The sequence below is a fragment of the Canis lupus genome, chromosome 14, assembly GCF_003254725.2.
Source record: "Canis lupus dingo isolate Sandy chromosome 14, ASM325472v2, whole genome shotgun sequence".
NCBI lineage: Eukaryota > Metazoa > Chordata > Mammalia > Carnivora > Canidae > Canis > Canis lupus.
This window is the reverse complement of record NC_064256.1, coordinates 52673358-52690566: the sequence shown is the minus strand read 5'-3', so window position 1 is coordinate 52690566 and position 17209 is coordinate 52673358. Positions and strand designations below refer to the sequence as shown.

At 33.3% G+C, this 17209-nt stretch overlaps 2 long non-coding RNA genes across 2 annotated transcripts in view; one reads left to right on the top strand and one right to left on the bottom strand.

Annotated features, from left to right (window-relative positions):
- Positions 1–2453, bottom strand: part of LOC112670765 (uncharacterized) — a 92871-nt gene extending 90418 nt beyond the window's left edge. Inside the window, exon 1 of the long non-coding RNA XR_007401942.1 lies at positions 162–2453. This is a non-coding gene — a long non-coding RNA (uncharacterized LOC112670765). The remainder of the gene's footprint in view (positions 1–161) is intronic.
- LOC112670764 (uncharacterized) overlaps positions 1–16728 on the top strand; it is a 28306-nt gene extending 11578 nt beyond the window's left edge. Inside the window, exons 3-4 of the long non-coding RNA XR_003143192.1 lie at positions 15659–15843; positions 16428–16728. This is a non-coding gene — a long non-coding RNA (uncharacterized LOC112670764). The remainder of the gene's footprint in view (positions 1–15658; positions 15844–16427) is intronic.
- Positions 16729–17209: the final 481 nt, after the last annotated feature.

The window sequence follows — 17209 nt, the reverse complement described above, 5'->3', positions numbered from 1 at the left end:
CTATATTGTTGTTTCTCATGTGAAATACTTTACCTTAAAAATGAATAAAGCTGTGTTATTTTGGAGGCTAATTATTCACTATTTCTACATACTATCATTTAGTCTTTTGGCCAAAAGAGACAGTGTAGCTTTATGATTTAGAGTCTGTACTCCACACTTACCTTGATGAACACCGAGTAATACATGGAACCGCGAATCACTATCTGGTACACCTGCAACTAGAACACCGTATATTAGTTACACCGAATTAAAAATTTTAAAAATGGGCAGAGGGAGGATAAAAGAGAATCTGTACTCCAAACTAAAAATGCCAGAGTTCAAATCCCAGTTCTATACCTAAACATTTTTGTCATTAAGCTAGCCAACTAACATATCTGAGTTTCAGTCCACATGTGATTCTAGGAAAATAATATACCTTACATTCTAGGGTTGTTATAAATGCTACATGAGGCAGTAAATGAAACTAGCCCTTCCTACTTGAAAAAAAGCATTTTAAAATGTTGACTGATAGTTGATATTAGGAGCAATTTAATGTATATTTCATATTTCCCTCTTTTACCTTTGGCCATAGCAATCTATCTTTATATAATCTCTCTAGGAAAAAGATTTCTTTAATCACAGGTAAGTATATGTTTCCTCACTTCTTTCAACACATTCTTCATATCAGCTGACCATTTATCTTGCTGTCCTCCAACCTGTTCAGTTTAATCTATGAGGTTGTGATCATTCAGCTTCCTCTACCTTTAAAATTGTTCTTTATCCATGGATAATCCAATTTTTGTTTTTGTTTTTTTTGCAGCCTATATCAAACTTTCCTAAATCTTACCACTCTACTTTGCTCCAACTAGCTTATCTGAACAAAAACATATTACTATTAATGACCAACAATAACTTCAGTGTTTCACATTTTATGGCACTCTACATTTTAAATTTACTTACACATTGTATCACTTATATGACATTCAGGTAAAGATGAGCCACTGTGTGGAACTAATTTTATATCTGCTGATTCTAAGTTTAATAATTTGTATCACCTCACATATTAGGTACTAAGATCTTTTCAAAAAGTCCAAATCTAATGGTATGCCTCACTACTGTTTTCTATAGTTTCCCTATATAAGGCTTTTTTTAAAAAAAACTCAACTATAAGACATGTTAGTTGCATGAATAAATGGATCCATGATAATAAAAATGACCCATTAACTGTCTTATAATGTCTTGCCTGAGCAATGCGTTCAGAGGCCTGCCTGTCCAGATACTTGCCCAAAAGTGGGTAAATATATAACAGAAATACTTCATTAAAAAAAAAGTGGAGAAAGTAAAGGTGAACAATTTGAAAGTATATCTATGCTCTATAATCCTTCTGACAAAGAAATGACCTCTCAAACAGAAAGCCCCATCTAAGTTGGTGGGAGGTTTATAAATAGAACATATACAGAAAGATTCTATACAGAAGACTGTGATTCTCCAAGGAAGACCTGTTCACACTTAAATCAACTTGTACTCCATAGGGTAAACGTTTCCTATCAGCCTGAAAAGGACTAAATCTCTTCCTACACAGTTTTCCTACTCGTTGGATTTATGTGACCAAAAGCCCTGACTGAGGAGCCCTACTGGCCTATGATCAATAAGTAGGGGTGATATAGGACAAGAGATGATGATGATAACGGATGAAATCCTATACAGAAGCTTTGGTTTTAAAGTCTGAAAGTTGGGCCTCCTGGGTAGTGCAGTTGGCCTCTGACTCTTGGTTTCAGCTCAGGTCATGATCTTGTTTCAGGATTTCTTTTCCTTTAGTGCCTGTGGTTCTTGGTCACACCACTTTGAAGTATGAAGAAGTAGACCAGATGAAAAGTGCTGTGTGTGGCAAAGCAAAGCTTATTGAGTGATAGTACAAAGCACCTGAAGAAGAAGGGGACCTAAGAGGGTTGCTGTTGGAGTTTCTAAGCAAGGGTTTTGTTTTTTATTTATTCATGAGAGGCACACACAGAGAGAGGCAGAGACACAGGCAGAGGGAGAAGCAGGCTCCATGCAGGGAGCCCGATGTGGGACATGATCCTGGGTCTCCAGGATCATGCCCTGAGCTGAAGGCGGCGCTAAACCACTGAGCCACTGAGCCACCCAGGGATCCCCTAAGCAAGGGGTTTCAATGAGAATATTGGCAGGCCGTTTTAATCTGATTAACCTCCATGCACCTGTCACCCAGTCAGGTTTTTGTGCATGTGCTCATCTACCTATCAGGTAATTGTTCACTTGGGAAAGGGTAGAAGGCACCTTCCAGGGTAGTGTAGAATAACAGGATGGAGTCTTTTTCCTTTTAAGGGTAGTTTCCTCCTTGGACAAGAGGGCCTCTTGACCCTGCCTGCCTTTCTTCCAACTATCTTCCATTAATCTCAGGGTCTTGAGATCAAGCCCCACCTCAGGCTCCATGTTCAGGGAAGAATCTGCTTAAGACTCTCTCTCTCTCTCTCTCTCTCTCTCTCTCTCTCTCTCTCTCCCCCCCCCCCGCCCCGCTCCTCCCCTTTTCCTCCTGCACTCAAATAAATAAATAAATGAATAAATAAATCTAAAAAAGACTGAATGTCTTTTAAATGTTAATTCAACCAATTACATGCAAGTGAAGACAGTCATTAGAAATTCAGTAAGAGAACTAAAATTTCCATGTCAATAAAAACCTGCTTAATGTTGTGATTTTTCTAAATCAATGTCCCTGCTTCCTTATATTTCTGGTTAGTTAGCAAGTTACTCAAGAGTAACTCATATACTATATTTCTTTAACATCCCTGGTATTGCCAATGTAAAAGCAATTTAAAGTGTATAAATTTTTGAATCCTTATTTTTTATACAACTTTGACTATAGGAAGACCATGATAATTTTCATAGTCAAAAAATGTTTCTGAATGCTAATTTGTGATAATTGAGAGGATTACTGTGAAAACAGAAAATAAGTGGATATCAGGTTGAATCCATGTCCCAATGAAGGGGTAAAGTAAACAGTACAGGAAAAAAAAATCAGGAGGGAGAAAAAATATAAAGAGTAGTTCTGTCAAGCAGAACTGACTACAAAAATGGATGCAGCCAGGCTACATATAAATATAAACTAGAAAGCTAAGAAAAACAATTTAGGTAAATTCTCCATCTTGAAACAGGGAAAATGGATCCAGTTATGTCCAACCTACACATGTGTAGTTGTTACTCTCCCAACAAATTAATAAGGCTTTATAAACTGTAGATCTCTGTCAAAAACATTAGAGACTGTAGGGCAGATAGACAATATGTGTGTAAAAGAGATGCATTACTGCTAGCACAAGCTGGAATGCAAACACCTATGAGAAAAGGCTTTCCTTCACATTCATGGATTAAACTCAAGGTAAAGATGAGTACATAAATCAGGCTTTCAGGGATCCACAAAAATTTGGACTGAGAGCTCTCATTTGTAACAACATGATGGTACTAGAAGATATAATGCTAACTGAAATAAGTCAATCAGAGAAAGACAAATACCATATGATTTCACTCATATGTGCAATTTAAGAAACAAAACAAACAAATAAAAAACCAAACAAACAAAAATCAGATTCTTAAAAACAGAGAACAAACAGAGGGGAGGTGGGTGGGGTAGTGGGTGAAATAGATAAAATGAATTAAGAGTAAATTTTAAAAAAAAAGAGTACACTTATCTTGATGAGCACTAAGCAATGTATAGAATTACTGAATCAAAAAAAAAAAGAATTACTGAATCATTATATTGTATACTTGAAACTAACACTGTATTATGTTAATTATACTGCAATAAAATTTTTTTTAAAAGAGCACGGTTATCAAGGATAACTATTTTTTTTCACTAAGTATCTTATTGTATGCTGCTGACAGTGTACATAAAATCATTACCCTTAGGAAATCGAAATTTATGAAGATTTAGAGAGGTGGATGTTAAGGACTGACAAAAGCAATTCATAGAGTATGGGACATTTTAGGGAAAAGCTCTTGTACAGGCTTCAAATTTAGTTCTCCTTTGAATACTGACTGGTTCACAAAAAGTGCTTTAAAAAACCATCCCAAGATTTGTTTTACTAAAAAAGACTTTCTGTAGTCTGAAGGGATTCATACTTGAAGATACTGTAGTCAACAAGGGGTCATGTTGAGCATTCTACAGACAGAATTGTTTCAAATCTGGAGCTGCCTGGGAAACCTTCATGTGGTTGAGCACAGACTCCAACCAGAGCTACTGAACTGTTTTCTTCATAGCAGCAACTCTGGAGGAACCAGACAGGGCACTTGCAAGAGCTGGGCAGATTCCTCACTGGGTAGACTGGTCAGGCAAGGCTCATTATATATCAAAGGAAGCCCATGACTTTAACAATACAAAAATATCCAGAGTGCTGAATTTCCAGCCTCTACAACTGGTTCACCAAGGATGATGAATTGTGGAACTAGAAATAAAAAGACTGAATGTTCAGAGGTTAACAAATAAATAAATTTGACTACTTGTGAGAACTTAATGTAGGAATATGGTCAAAGTTTGAATAGAAAATATAGGTTAGGCATATGGTAAAATGAATTCCTTTAATACCAAGGCAATAATTTCACTGTAGAATCTTGGGGATTAGCAAAATTTTTCTGAGCAGAGGTATAGCAAGATGGAAGTAGAACTTTAAGAATTTTAATTTATATTGGTATATAGTCAAATTGTGAAAATTATGTTTTGAATCATTGAATCCCTAAGCCCTAACATAATCTATTTTCATTAGAACCTTTGTCATCACTTTGTCCTTAATGAGTCAGTAATAGCCAAAAATAATCATAAGTGCTGGAATTTAGATATAATAAGATATTTCACAATAGCCTTCATACAGAAAAATTAGAATAAATTGAACCTTTCCTGGAATTTATCTACAAATGTTAAGTCTCCAAATGATTCATTTTAATGATACTCACATCTATGAGTTCATAGATTACAGATGACCAAAGATATTTGTACTTAAAGGTATAGAAATTATTCACATTGGTTATATGTGATTATTATAAAGTACTCAAGGTATACTGACTAATATAAACGTTAATAAGAGCAAAGACAAAAAAAAGATATAAATTACATGCATACACAGAATGTTCCTTATAAATGAAACAAGTAAACTACTTGTTTATTTTTTATCTTTGCTTATCTAAATTTAGATAAAAATTGAGATTTTTTGATAAGGTTAAGAAATAATGATCATGACTATCTCTTTCTCTGAAAAAAATTGTATTTGTCATCTAATGACATGTTTCCCTTAACACTGAATACTTTATAACTCGGTCTTTGGGAGGAAACTCTCAATTTAAAGAAAATTTCCTGTTCTCATTTAAAATTGAATAGTAACTCAACTAATCCAGACACTAGGGATGATGTGATATCCTTAATTTTTTCATATAATGATATGTATGTATGGTAAGAAATACATCTTTGCTAAATTTCAAGTTTTGTTTCAGAAGATAAAAGTCTGATTTGGCAATGTTCCCAGAAGTTCCTTTGAGGGAAAATGACACATTTCAAAATTGCAGAATTCCAGTTGCATTGAGTTAAAATAATCATTTTGAAATGGTGATTTTTGTGTGTCTATGTTTAAAGAACTGTCCTGTGTGTTTGAGTTTAGATTTCAGAAATGGCAAATTATGTGAACTCCAGGATGTATAAAGTCAGAGCTAATAATAAGCATAAGTGTTGAGTTGTAACATCAACCAAATTTACTCACATGTCTTTATTTGGGCTTAGTAAGTGCTCTCCTCATCAAAAATAATGAAAACCAGATACCTAGGTAGCACAGCTGGATTTAGGACAAATATGACACTAAAAAATACATACCTTTACCCTGAAGCAGAAAATAATATCTTCTTAAAAATAAAATCCTCTTATGGCAGCAAGGTATGCAATTATATGGTGTTCTTAGTTGCTATATCCACTTCTACTAGTAAATTAAGAGAGACAGAAATGATCCCAGAAGAAATATAAGGACTGAGTCTGGTAGGGCTGAAAGATGTAATTGTCTTTCCACATGACACTAGCATTTTTCACAGAAAAGACAACACTGAAATATTTTCCAATGATAAACAATGTTAGTTAGAATTCAGCATTTGACCCAATATTGTTTGTTTTTTTTTTAAAGTTGCACATACAATCAAACGTTCCTAGAGAAAGTAGAAGTAGGGTGATAGGAACACTATTAAAGGCTCTAACTCTTCAGATATAAAAGCCACTTAGAATGTATTATGAAAGCCACTTAGAATGTATTATGAAACTTTGAACTCTTAGGATTTTCCAAATAAAACAAAAATGGCAAGACAAGAGATTAATTTCTACACCCATTTAATCAAAATTCAGTAAAAATTCTATTCTCCATTGCTAAGAGAAAAATGTGGAGAAAAAGAGTACATAAGTCATGATGTCTTGATGAACTGTTGACTCCTGGGAAAATTTATCATTTCCAGGGTTAGACCAAACTTCATAGTACTAACATTGGTTAGCCTTCCTGTTAGGGATTTTGGTTTAACATTAGCAATGTTGTTTTCAACAGAAAAATTAAGCTATTACTAACAGTGAAAGAAAAAAAATAAAACTTTAAAAGAATTCAAGTATTCTTTGAATTAAAGGCTAAATATTATATTGTATACATTTTTCTCTATTGCACATAATACAATCGAAATATTAATTTTTTAAAGATTTTATTTATTTATTCATGAGAGACATAGAGAGAGAAGCAGAGACACAGGCAGGGGGAGACACAGGCTCCCTGTGAGAAGCCTGATGCAGGACTCGATCCCAGGACCCTGGATTTACGACCTGAGCCAAAGGCAGATGCTCAACCACTGAGCCACCCAGGTGCCCCTCAAAATATTAATGTTAATTAAATGCTCATACCTCACTCAAAGATTTTTCCCCAAAATTCAACCACAGCACCAATTCTTACTGAAAACACAGGCTGCGCATGAAGATCAAGCTCTTAAACACATGTCTGTTTGAGAGACACAGAGAGAGGCAGAGACACAGGCAAAGGGAAAGGCAGGTTCCCTGCATGGAGCGGGATGTAGGACTCAATCCCCCAGACTGAGATCACACCCTGAGCTGAAGACTGCTCAACCGCTGAGCAACCCAGGTGTGCCTGATTTTATTTTCAAAATAAAAATTATATACTTTGTTTCAAATGAAATTTAGCTTTCATCATTTTATAGCTGTGAAAAATTAAATTGTTTCTTTTCCATTTTGTACTACAGGTCTTTGAAATATATTTTTTTCAACTTTCTAATAGCCAGTATACCTACAAAACATCAATAATTTAGTTTGAAAACCTTGTCAGTACAAGGATATTTTTAGTCCTGTACTTTTATCTTCCCAGTAAACTCTAATAGTGACAGAAAATATATATTTCTTAGTGAAGATATTTTGATAATTATTTACATTTAGAATCCAATTAGAACATACTCAATTTAGAGTAAAACTTAGTATAAATGAAATTTGTCATGAACATTGATAGTTGAACAAGCTCCTATATGCCTTACCCTGAAGAAAATACAAAATGAGATATAGTCACTGCTCCTAAGGTGTTTAAAATATTCTAAAGACACACAAAAAGTACAAATAACAAAAAATAAAGTTAATTTCATTATAAAGCATTTTCACCTATAATTTCCAAACATTTTAGACATGGCAATAGCAAAATTTCTTGGTGTTCCTTAATATTCAGATACATTTCAGGCACCTAGGTGGCTCAGTCAGTTAAATGTCTGAATCCTGATTTCGACTCAGGTCATGATTTCAGGATCATGAAAGTGAAACCTACAGTGGGCTCCATACTCAGTGTCAAGTCTGGTTGAGGTACTCTCTCTCTATATGCCTCTCACCCCACTCTAAATAAATAAATAAATAAATAAATAAATACATACATACATACATACATACTTCAAAAAATATTCAGATACATTTCAAATATATCTAGGAGTGAAATAAAATAGTGGTCATCATTTTTGCATTCTGATATCATTTTAAATTATTGAAAAAATAAGGATAATTTTTACATAGTTTTATGCTTTAAATATACTAATTTTAATGGAAACACTTTGCTGAACAGCAATTCATTTATTGTATTGTTGTTTATTCTATTTATTAGTATTTTAATTTATAAATGTAAACGTTGAATTTTTAAACATTTCTTGAAGTAAATTAAGTAATTAATTAAGTAATTTTACTTAAGTAAAATCATGCTAAGAGATTTTGGTCTTCAATCAAAACATTCATGACCATCCAAACGATAATGCTAATAAAAACCAGCAATGTGTCAACTAGATAAACCCATTACAAATTAATACCTATTCATATATTCACATTGTGGAACCTGGATTATCAAAGCCTTTAAATGAAACTCCTTGAACTGGATAGAGGGTAGAGTTTTTTTTCTTTCTCCTTTCCTTCATAAGATGACTTTGTTTTTCAACACAGATTTGTTACATTTTTCAGAGCAAAATGAGCCCACTTTCCCCAAATTTACTTTTGATTTTAGACAGTAAATTATTTTTCTTTAGGAAAAGCATGTACTTCTTTTTTTTTTTTTTTGCTAAATAATCAGAGGTTGAAACATTGAGAAATTAATGTGTAGCAGAAACTGTGATTACCTCATTGAATTCTTGCAACCTGCCTATATATAAGTAGAATTTCACTCCCTATTCTAACCGTGAAGAAACTGAGACAGCAAGATTAAGTAATAACTCGCCTAACATTTAACCTAATAAATGGCAGACACAGGATTAGAATCCAAGCCTTCTGAGAGCTAGGTCAACACTATTAGTCACTATAATATGACCCTTTCCAAAAGATATAAACATCCCTTTAACTTAACAAACATTAACTACATGCTAACATGCCACATGGGAATAGACCTTGCTCATATATCATTAGGTAACAGGTGTTGCCTACATTGTGTATATAATTCCTATGGAATCTAACCAAAGTTGGTAAAAAATTACTTGGATTATCATTTTAAATTCTTTAGTTAAGAAAAACAGAACCTACATTATAAAATCTATATTTTATAATTTTTACATTATATAACATTTAAATGCATATAGACACACATATAAAACAAAAATCACACATATAAAATAAAATACAATTACTGGAGAAGGAAACCATATACCCACATACAGTAAAATAAAAAACAATAGGTTGCGGTTCTGTTCTGAATCACATATGCCCCATCACTGACCAGAGAAGCTTATAAAATATCTTACCTACTCTATATTGGAGACTTCTTTGTAATAGCTATTTCTACACTATACCCTGACCCACTTTAGTATAACATACCAGTCCATGGATCATTATAATCTCTGCCAGTTCATACAGACTGGTTATTCTGTTATATCAGGCCTCCTATGCTAACTTCAGTAAAGTATCTTTCCATGGCTTTGTAACTATTCAAAATTAAGTATTTAATTACAGACTTCAAGTATTTCTATTCTTATTTGAAGATTCATACAAATAAAATAACCTTCAAAAGTATGGCTATTTTTCAACTCAAGTCTTGAAAAATAGTTTTTATAAAAATACGTTTTCTGTATACATCTACAGTGAAAAGGTTTTAATAAATCTTCTAGATTAGGGTGTAGTTGAACACATTCCCAATTGAATATAACTTGAGAGCTCATTGACAATCTCAGCTCAATGCCATGACAATCTGGTTGTTATGATCAGCTGTAAATTTGTCACAAATAGTACACTGTTTATAGCAATGAAAGTTCTAAGAGTGTCCTTCCCTGACCATTCTAGCTAAAGTCCTTTCTTTCACTGAGTTTCTAACTTCTAAAGGGTGTATCTTTGCTTGATTTCTGTGCAGCTCCTCCCCTAGACTGTAAACTACACTAGTTATTATTATTACACTCCTAGTACTCAACACAGCACCCATTCTCTAATACAATTTGGGGAATACAGAAAGAATGAATAAATCTTGCCCTGTTGTTTTTATCTTCCACAGTCAAACCACAGTTATATTTCTGAAATGCAAACTGAATCCTCTGATTTATCTTACACTTTCCAATGGCCTCCTCCTATTTTCTAAGGTAGAAGCCTAAAATTTGAAAAATCTTTGACTATTGGCTCTGTCCCTACCTCCAGTCTCCTTTTCTTCCATCTCTGCATTGAAATTTCTGCTCTATGAGTCCAGTAATATTGGAAGTTCCCCAAATGTTTCAAATTTCCATATTTTCCCAGATTTTGGACATGCCATTTTATATACCTTAAAACTCTGCTGTCTAACCAGTGTTTAGGCCCTGATTTGTGACTAACATGTCTACTCTTTCTTTCAGGGGTTATTCAAGGGTGCTGTATAATTTTTCAGGGATGTCTTTCCTAGTACTCCCAAATATGATTAGGTTTTCCTTTGCCTCTGCTTTCACTGCATTTTGTCTATGCTCTCATTATAGCAATTATTCCACTATACTCATTATTTGCTTTAGCTTCTGCTTTCCTACCAGATTAAAATTATGACTATATAATCATTTTATGGTCAGGGGTTGCAGTTTCATCTATGTGTTATCAGTATCTAACAGTGAATCTATATCAAGAGAGATCTTCTGTACAAAGGTAGTGGATGATTAAAAGACTGGAGGTCTCACTGTTAATTAATGTCCATGCTAGAATGGCTGAAAATTCCTTCCATACTGTTTTTTTTTCTCTGAAGGATGGAAATAAACTCAGCCTAACTCAGAATATTATTCTAAGTGGATATAAACATGCCCTCTAAACCGAATGTTCTATAAAGGATTCCTCAAGACATTCACATATTAAAGGCAACATATAGGCATGAATTCCAAATCAGAGAGCTTACAAACAGTATGATTTTTAAATTGTTCATCATCCTGCACAATAGAGAGATGATTCTTTTTTTTTTCCAGGAAGTATGCTAAAGACAATGAAGCTTTATCATATTTCACTATTTGTGGTTCTATGCTAGAAAACTGTCATATACTGATATTTTGGTTAGAAAATCTTCTGAGAACGTGTCTAAGACAAATTCACCAAATACAAAGCCCCCTTTAATAACTGATTCTAGAGAGTCATTGAATTTTAGAGCTTGAGGCTTCTATGAAAGAATAACAAGTTTTATATGTGTGTGTGTGTGTGTGTGTGTGTGTGTGTGTGTGTGTGTGTGTTTCTTAAGACAATTCAGAATTTTAGGGGAAAAAAAAGATAACTATGTTACCTCTCTTGTGTCCAGGAGAGATAAACGTAAATATCCTGGAAGTAACCTGTAAGAATTAACTAAGTATTTCATGATCCTTATCACCATTACCAGCTCATCTACATAAAGATGACTTTGTGGTAACACATTTCTCCATTATTTCTGTAACAAAATGACTGCAAAGAGGTAAATGACACAACTGCATTTTTGAACTATGCAGCACAAACACGAAAGTATAATATATTTTCATAGTACTTAAAAGACATTTCTGTTAGTGCTAAAAGCAAAGGTCAGAAAAAAATATTTTCTTGGTGAAAAAAAAGATACTGAAAAATCCCACCATTCTGTAAAATAATCTGCCCTTAATGTTAGATTTTTATTTTTAATAAATGCTGTTGAAGAGCTAATAATGAATAACACTAATAATGAACAGCCTAATCAAAATGCTGTTCTTTCTCTAATTCAGACATTAGAGAATGAAAAATTCCCATTTTTGTCTTCAGAGAAGACAATCTTATACTGTTTCTAGAAAGATCTGATTTTAGAAAAAAATTAAAAATGTGTAAAACGTTTCCTATTCAAGAGGGTCCTCTGAAATACTACATACAAGTCTTTTTTTTTTAATTAGATGCAAAGTAATGTTTATTCCATGCCCTGCCTTTAGTCAAATTAGTAAAATTTTGTGTTTTTTAAAAGGGTTGGAAATTATATAAGATAATTATAAAGCTTTAGTGATTGTTCTTACATATTTAGCATTGATATTTAAGAATATAGAGCTTTACTATCAATTTTAAGACTTAATCAGTTTATTCCAAAGGCATAGAAAACTAAACACCCTGATGACCCTTCCACTGAAAACAACTAAAATTCTGAATAAAATAAGAAGAAAATGTTTAATGTTTCATTAAGATAGCATGAAAATAAGAACCTACTATAATTAGTTTGGTTCCACTTAGGACAAAGATGTAGAAAGCCACAAAAGAATGCTGCTTTCACATTAATAATGTGAGAAAGATGATCTACAAAATCATAGCTTTTCCAGAGTCCATCAGAGTTGAGGCCTGCAGGCAACCAAGAAAACTATAGTGACAAGCCTCTATGAGTAGAGACAGGACATACAAATCATTTCACCTATGTCAAAGCAAAAGAAAAAAAGATGGCTATCAAACAAGCAGATTAAAATAAATAAGCTAACATTTTAACAAAATTTTAAAGGAATGGTATGGGGGGGGCATTTCAGTTCTATAATGGGTAATCCAGAAACAAGGGGAGTTTCAGTCTTTTACAAGCTCTTTTCCATTGTTTTTCCCTATGTGCTCCTGAAAAAGACTAATGGGGGCAGAGGTGGGAGGGCACGACTGAAGAAAAAGCTCTCCCCACATGGCACAGGCATTTAGCGTATACTCAGCTATTGTGCAGTCTTTAATGTTTCCCTATATTTTTCTTTCTATGAAGCAAAAGCTTTAAGCCATTTGGAGAAGACCAGCAAATTCTCTCATCCTCTAGGATAGTGGTAAAAATCCATTATTTTAATACAGCATAGAATCAAAACTCACTCAGGATTGGGATGGAAATACTCACCATTTCCAGGACACAGGCAAAGATCCTTTGCTGCTGGGAGAAGTATATAATCAGAAAACCTATATCCATAAGGGAAGGGCAGACAAGCCTTTTGACCCCAGGATCTAACACCAATAACGAGCAGAGATATGCTAGCACCAGATAAAGGGCAAGGAATTATCTCAGCCCTAGATCAACCACAAATACAAAGCAGGGTTTGGCTATCAAGGGAAGGAAGGGAAGGAATGCAAGCAAAGGTCCACCTTTGAGACCAAGGGAAACAAGCATTCCAAACACTGAAGATGAACACTCAAAAAAGTAGAAGAGGAAATTCCTCCTGGTCCTTAACATAAAACCAGTACCAAGTAATAGCCATCTCCCACTACGGAAGGATCAAGAGCATAGACAAAGGTCTCTATAACGTGTGGGAAAACTTTTAAAGCTGAGAGTAGAGTAAGAATGTTAACAAAAACACAAGGTAACTCTTCTTAACTACTGGATAAATTTGAAGCTTAATGTTGCAATGAAGAGAATCATAACAACAAAATCTTGATTAAATAGTTTCATACTAAGGATATGGTCAAAGAAGAGGCATTTTTGGCATAAATACTATTAACCTCAGCCTCTATTATTCTATATATTATGATAGAATTCAATAAAAAGTTATGAGACAAGTAAAAATATGAGACAAAAAAATACTATGAACAATGACCCATTGTGAAGAGATAAAGCAATCAAAGAATCATAGTTGATCCATAAGTTGAAATTACCAGACAAGAACATAAAAATAACCATAATATACATATTAAATGATCAGAGGAAAAGACAGATAATATATATGAGCAGATAAGGGATTTCATCAGACAGATGAAAACTAAGAGTCTAATGGAAATGCTAAATATAATAATAAAAATTAAAACAGTAATAGAGTAATAGAGTCCTTTGACATACTCTGTCATACATTACCAGAGTGGAAACAGCTAAGGAATCAGTAAACTTAAAAATGGAGCAAAATAAATCATCCATACTGAATTAAAAAAAAAAAAAAAAAAGACTGGAAAACCCAGAATAAAGAATTCAAGAGATATGGAAAAATATCTCCAAAACAACATGAAATTTCAAAACTGAAATTTTCAGTTTGACCATAGTCAAACTGCTGGAAAAAGGAGAAAAATGTTAAAGCAACCTGAGAAAAATGAAACATTTCAGAGAGGAAAACAAAGATAAAGTTTACCACAAACTTCTCAGTAAGTAGCTAAGCAAGTCAGAATACAACAGCATGGAATCTTCATAGCACTGTAAAAGAAAAGTCTATTGATTCTGAATTTCATTCCTAGTATAAGTATTTTTCAAAAATGATAGCAAAATAGTCTTTTTTTTCTCTTCTTTTATTTATTAAACTAAAGATGAACTCATTGTCAATACAATATACAACAAGAAATGTTAAAGGAAGTTCTTCAAGCAAAAGAAATGTAATACTAGATGTAAATATGAACAGACAAAAAAATGTGGAGCACCAGAAATGATAAAATGAAGGCAATCATAAAAGACTTTTTTTTCTTATTTTCAATCACTTTAAAGATAATTGACCATCTAAAGTAAAAATGGCAACACAATTGTGGGTTTGTAAGAGATGAAGACGTAAAATGTGTGACAATTACAGCATGAAAATGAGAAGGAGCAAATATAACTGTAGTGTTATAAGCTGCTAAATTATACACTAAGTGAAATAGTAATATTTGGCAGTTGACTGTGATGTTACAAATTTACAGTGCAAATCCTAGAACATTCACTAAAATACTCCACTCTCAGTAATGGGCAGAAAAAGTAGATAGAAATTCATAAAAATATAGCAGACCTGAAGAACACTATCATAGTAGTTGATATTTATAGAACACTCTCCCAATCAGAGCACAATGCACATTCTTTTCAAATACAGTGGGAAAAAAAATTAAAAAAAAATACAATGAAATGTTCACCAAGACAGACCACATTCTGGGCCATGAAACAAATCTCAACAAATTGAAAACAACTGTTATTATAAAAGATAGATTTTCAGATTATAGAATGAAACTGCAAATAAAGAACAGAAAGATACGTGGGTAAAAAACAAATATTTAGAAATAAAATAATAATCTATAGACATAGGACACAGAAATTTTATGAAGCAGATAAACAGAAGAAATTAGAAAAATTTTAATATAATTAAAATAGAAATCTAACATTAAAATTTGTAGGCTGCTATAAAAGCATTAAATTTATAGTATTAAATGTTTATATTAGAAAAAGAATATCCCAAAAAAGAAAAATAACTCGACTAATCAAAGTTTCTACCTTGAAAAAGAAGAGCAAAATAAATTCAAATTAAATACAAGAAATAACAAGATAAAAGCAGAAATCAATTGAATACCAAAATCAAAATGCACAGAAAAAAATCAATGAATAATACTGTCATAAAAATAATTTATTTTCAATGCCATAGTACTTAAATCAAGCTCAAACTTTATAATTAAGATAAATATAATGCTTAGCAATTATTTGTAATTTTCACATGTAATAGAATATACTATTTCTGCAATTTCTATGCTGTAGTATTGTCTATTGGTATTTTTCCAAACAATTACTTTAAAGAAAGACAGTTCATCTAGGTAATTTATCTTTTATCGGCTTCTTTACACTTTTTCTAAAATTATGGGAGGAAGTAGGGCTGAGAAAGGCAGTCTCATGCATACAGCCTTTCAGCCCCCACTCAGCCACATAAGACTGGGACTTGGAACACTTCCTTACCAAGAAATAAAGAGCTCTCATAATTTCTGCTGGGTTTATCACCTTGTTGAAGAATATCTTCCCTTTTTACAAGCACAATATATGTTCTTTTGTTCTGCATTAAGTATATGGCACCTGGGCAATCCTACTGCTACATCTGCCCTCCATGGGGGAGTGTACAGGGTCCATCTACAGAGTCAAGAGGAGGGTGAGCATAGACCAGTTGCCCCGCATCTGCTGCAGGAAGAGAGACCAACTGGCCACAGAAGACTGGTGGCCCCTACTGAAGCAACTTCTCCGAAGTAGTTATGTAAGTTATTTCTTTTCTTTAAAAATAACTGTCACATTCAGTAAAAGTATTAAATCTAAATGAATTAAACCTAAATCCTTAAGTACGGAAATCTAACATTAATAATCTATTATGTGCCATACAGTTAGCAATGCCCATCCACAAACCTCATTTCAGAATATATCCTAAAATTAAAGGTCATCTACAACTGGCTGCTGACCTTCCTTTCTAGATTTATCTTCAGTTACTTTCACTCCTGAAGTATGACTTAAAACTAGCCTGGAGTTTCTGCTCACCAAATTTAACTATATCTTTCTAACTCTAATCAGAATTCTGCCTTTCAAATTCTTACTCATAATTAAATGTCCAGATTCTTGTATCTAAACTTTCCTGTTTATTAAAATTTAAAATTAATTTCTATCTCCTAAATCACATTGTTTATATCTAATAACTCCTATCACATTCTTCTTTATATAATAGTCATTTTTTCAAGATGGTTTATATTTTCCTTGTGGAAATATTCTCCCCACCTATACTCAGTAACATAATATTTGAATGGGCTTCCCCACCTAAATACTACTTTTCTCATTCTCCCTTGAATGTAGGTATGGCCACATGAAACAAAATCTCATCAAGGAAATGCAAGCTGAGTGATATAAGCAATTTCTATATGTAACCTTAAAGAGAGTGATATGTTTTCATTCCATCCCTTCTTCTAACATTCATCACCCAGATGTGACAGGGTTTGTGAAACAATTTGGTCCTAGGAATGGTGAAGCAACAACTAAACAACTTTAGACAACTAAAAGACACGAAGGTCCTTGACATCATGGATGGACCATATCAACTCTGAACTACTTATACTAGATTGTAGCTTAAAAAATAAAATCAACTTTATTTATTTAAGCCACTGCTATTTTGGTTTTTGTTATAGCATCTAAATCTCCACCAAAAATTAATATGTACTACAAGTTTCTTGGGGCAGGAATTACATCTTGACCTTTGTATCTTTTATATTCATCACCTTGCTTAGCAAAGTGTCTTATATACAAGTAAGTACTCAATAAATATCTGTTGCACTGAATATATTTTCCAAAACCTTCACTGGATAGTATCTTTATACAAGTGCACTAACCACCAAAAGGTTAAGATTGAATCATATAGTACAGCAATCAAGATAAGCCTTCCTCACTAAGCCTTGCACAAATTAAAAGTTTGTGATATTTTTTAAAGATTTTCTTTATTTATGAGACACACACAGAGAGAGAGAGAGAGAGAGAGAGAGAGAGAGAGAGAGGCAGAGACATAGGCAGAAGCAGAAGCAGGCTCCCTGCAGGGAGCCTGATGTGGGACTTGATCCAAGAACCCCAGGATCACGCCCTGAGGC